At 40.0% G+C, this 4711-nt stretch overlaps 1 pseudogene; it reads left to right on the forward strand.

Moving 5' to 3' along the window:
- Positions 1-297: 297 nt before the first annotated feature.
- On the forward strand, positions 298-4468 carry LOC136306666 (tubulin alpha-3 chain pseudogene; annotated as a pseudogene).
- The last annotated feature ends 243 nt before the right edge of the window (positions 4469-4711 follow it).

The following is a 4711-nucleotide window of genomic DNA, read 5'->3' on the forward strand; positions in this document are numbered from 1 at the left end:
AATTGCAAAGGAAACTAAATTTTGTTACCAATCGACTGACAGTGAAGCAAGCATTGATTTCTGCATTTCAATGAAGTCGATGGGATGAGTAGATACACTTGTCTGATTTCTTCAGGGTTATTGAAAATTTACCATACACTTATATTGAACTAAACCAATTGGAAGATGCAAACTAGAACTTTGGTTATCTGTGCCTACTTAGTTATATGTATGAAGTTAGAGATGAGCACATAGGGATTTGGAGTGTTGTAACTCTTAGAGCTATTGGAGCAAAAGCAACAATTATCATACGATAGCATGCAGGTTTTGGCACTTTCAAATTTGTCAAGTACTCTGGCAGCATGGACCTATGTAGAAACAGAAAGGACTACCTTAAGACCATCCTTGGAGTATTCTACGTACAGCACTTTGACATTTCTAATAAGAAGAACCATTCCACGGAGTTGTCTCTGCCCTGTATTCTCTAATATGTCTCCACGAAGCCTTCCATACTATTATCATGGCACTTATAGTACAGTATTCCATCAACACATTTTCTTGTTTCCCTTAATTGACAACCAACTAAATTAGGACAGATACTGTGGTGTTGATTTCTAAAGGCTCTGTATGTTTAATCCTTAATACACCAAAGGCAGTCAAAATATACATGTTAAATGAAGAATACTGCCATTTTTCCTCATATTTTCTAATAACTATTTAGACAATATGTTTATTAAAACAACATTTTAATAAGAATTATATATATATGGATAATTTTTCTCTTAGAAATAATTTTTAATTTTTATTTTATTTATTTATTTTAGAGAGGAGAGAGAGAGGGAGAGAGAGAGACAGAGAGGAGAGAGAGACAGGGGGGAGGAACTGGAAGCATCAACTCCCATATGTGCCTTGACCAGGCAAGCCCAGGGTTTTGAACAGGAGACCTCAGCATTTCCAGGTCGACATTTTATCCACTGCGCCACCACAGGCCAGGCTTAGAAATAATTTTTGAAGCATACTATAAACATTTTAATCCTTAATTTTTTATGCAGTTAAACTTTTTCACTTTGCCCTGGGAACAATGGCTTTAATTGTACATTTAGAAAAAAAACTATTTAATATTATTATTGTCTATTTATTTACCAATCATACCCCTTGCTCATTCTTAGGTTTCCTTTTGGGCTATAACTGTGTGCCATTTTTCCCAGCCCAAATTTGTCAAGAATATTTTATTCATGGACAATAGTGTGGTAGTTGTTGGGATGGGGGGGGCTGGAGAGAGGTGGCAGAGGATATAAAGGGGAAAAGAAAAGAAAAAATAAAAAAGAATATTTTATTATGTTTTTTCAATGGTATCAATTGTTATGGTTGGCCAAAATCAGTGACCTCTGACATTGTAACAAAGGTCCACTTTATTTAAGCTCAGACACAGTTATCCATTAAGTAAAATAATTTTATCTGGCACTTCTTTTTTAAAGCTTGTCTTGATAATATCGCTTCTACATAACTGAAAATATTTCTCTTCTCTTTTTGAGAGCATGGTACTACCATGCTTCCAGTCAAATAAATAAGAAAAATAGGCATCATTCTGTCTACTTTCTTCTAACTCTAACTCCCTTATCTAATCCATCACTAAATCTGTTGCAATTTACCTTTGAAGTATAAGTAAGCCCACCCTTTATAGCTAACTATATCTTTGCCACATAAGCACCCATAATATTTTGGCTAAATTACTGTAATAGTCCACTTTTGATCTCCTCCACACATCCATTCTACTCACTTTACACTAAACTCAAAGTCATTTTTTCCCCAAAATAATTCAAATTGACTATCCTACAGCTTAACACACTTCAAAGATTCAGAGGTGTCTGTTGGTATCAATCAAATCTGAACAGCAATACATTGTAGAATATGAAGAAAAAAAGCCTAAATAAAATGCATTATTGAGTTTCATGTAAGAATACTGTTAATGATAATTCTCATTATTTTTCATAACATTTCTGATGACTTAAGAGATAATTTTGTTTCTTGCTTTAAGGTAAAAAATTGGTGTGCATATAGGTTTATAAGGGGAACCAAAGTTTAGCCACCCCAAAATAATACCATTTGGTATATTGATTTTAAGCTGGTTATTAGGAATCAAAAGACTCAGAGGGAAACTTTGACCCTTCCCCACCTTATCTGTCTAAAGGAATTTAGATTAAAAAGCCTGTTTGTAGGAAGTGAGCATCATCTTAACATCATAATATAAGCTACATGTGGCAGATAAGGAGAAATCTAACAAAGCCTGTTGATTAGACAACCTTGTGTTCTGTTGTTTCCAGTGGTCGAGCCATAATTTGTGTACCACATATTTGCTCTTTCTTATTTACCTGTAAATTGCCTGCTTTCCTTTTGAAATACAAAACCTCTGCCTCCTATTCCTTAGTCCAGAACAGCCAGAATCAACAGAGAGATGTCCCATCAGTATGCCTCAAATGTGCAATGCCTCCTTGGGTTTCATATCATTAGGCACTGTTATATATATACATCTGTAATTAATTGTGGACATTTTATCCTCTTAATTTGATTATTAGCCAGGCTAGAAAAATTTAGAAGGTGGAAAGAGGTTCTTTTACCTGTACCACCTAAGAATCAGGCTATAAGAAGACACAACCTTTCCTCTTCCTCTCTGCTATCTCCTTGGCAGCCATAAAGCAGCAACCATATGTGAGTGCATCTTTATCCACACTGGCCAGGCCGGTGTCCCGATTGGCAATGCCTGCTGGGAGCTCTACTGCCTGAAACATGACATCCAGTCCTATGGCCAGATGCCAAGTGATAAGACCAGTGGATGTGGAGAAGAAGAAGAGTGATGACTCCTTCAACATCGTCTTCAATGAAAGAGGTACAGGAAACATGTGTCCAAGGCAGTGTTTGTAGAGCTGGAACTCACAGTTAATGACAATGTTTGCATGACACTTACTGCCAGCTCTTCCACCTGAGTAGCTAATCACAGGCAAGGATGATGTTGCCGATAACCATGCTAATAGGCACTACACAATTGGCAAGAAGATCCTTGACCTTGTCTTGGACCGAATTCAGAAACTGGTCAACCAGTGTGCATAGGTCTTCAGGACTTCTTGGTTTTCACAGCTTTAGTGGGCAACTGGTCTGGATTTACCTGCCTGCTGATGGGACATCTCTCTGTTGATTCTGGCAAGAAGTCTAGTCTTCCCACCCCCAGCTTTCCACATCTGTAGTTGAGCCCTACAACTCCATCCTGACCACCCACACCACCCTGGAGCACTCTGATTGTGTCTTTACGGTTGGCAATGAAACCATCTATGGCACCTGTCATAGAATCTTGAGCTCCCAACCTGTACTAACCTGAATAAGTAGAGAGGTGAGGTTGTGTCCTCTCTCACTGCTTCTCTCAGATTTGATGGAGCCCTGAATGTTGATTTGACCAAATTACAAATCACCCCAGTGCCCTATTCCCAAATCTATTTCTCTCTGGTTACTAATGTCCCTGTCATCTCTGTGAAGGAAGCCTACCAAGAACAGCTTTCTCTACTACAGATAGGCATGCTTTGAGCCAGCCAACCAAATGGTGAAATGTGACCCTTGTATATCTGTGGCTTGCTGCCTGTTGTATCCTGGTGATGTGGTTCCCAAACATGTCAATGCTGCCATTGCCACCATCTAGACCAAGGATACCATTTAGTTTGTGGACTGGTGCTCTACTGGTTTTGAAGTTGGCATTAATTACCATCCTCCCACTGTGGTACCTATGAAGACCTGACCAAAATACAATAAATTATGTGCATGTTGAATGACAGCACAGCTACTGATGAGGCCCGGGCTCAGCTGGACCACAGTTTGACCTGATGTATGCCAAGCATGCCTTTGTTCATTGGGTGAGGGCATGGAGGAAGGAGAACTTTCTGAGGCCCTTGAGATCATGGCTGCCCTTGAGAGCATGGCTGCCCTTGAGAGCATGGCTACCCTTGAGAGCATGGCTACCCTTGAGAATGTGGCTGACCTTGATAGCATGGCTGCCCTTGAGAGCATGGCTGACTTTGAGAATGTGGCTGCCCTTGAGACCATAGCTGCCCTTGAGAGCATGGCTCCCCTTGAGAACATGGCTGCCCTTGAGAGCATGGCTCCCCTTGAGAGCATAGCTGCCCTTGAGAACATGGCTGCCCTTGAGAGCATGGCTCCCCTTGAGAATGTGGCTACCCTTGAGAATGTGGCTGCCCTTGAGAGCATGGCTACCCTAGAGAATGTGGCTGCCCTTGAGAGCATGGCTGCCCTTGAGAATGTGGCTGCCCTTGAGAGCATGGCTGCCCTTGAGAACATGGCTTCCCTTGAGAGCATGGCTACCCTTGAGAACGTGGCTGCCCTTGAGAATGTGGCTGCCCTTGAGAACATGGCTGCCCTTGAGAAGAGTGATGAGGAAGGTGGTATGTATCCAGTTGAAGAGAGTGAGGAAAAAGAAGAATATTAAACTTAAAATGTCAGTAAAGTACTACTTTTACAAGGAACCTTATTCTGTTTTAAACATTGAAAGTTTGTAGTTTGATCAGTTAGTTCGTGTGTAACATGTATACTGTCATATACAATGACTAACGTATGCTTTAAACATGATGCTTTGTTATAGACACACACTGCCCATTTTTCTGATGGATTTGAATAAAGTATTCCCTTTCTAAAATTGGGAAAAAATGATAGGAGTAAAGTTATTTTTGAC

Source organism: Saccopteryx bilineata, chromosome 5 (assembly GCF_036850765.1).
Source record: "Saccopteryx bilineata isolate mSacBil1 chromosome 5, mSacBil1_pri_phased_curated, whole genome shotgun sequence".
Lineage (NCBI taxonomy): Eukaryota > Metazoa > Chordata > Mammalia > Chiroptera > Emballonuridae > Saccopteryx > Saccopteryx bilineata.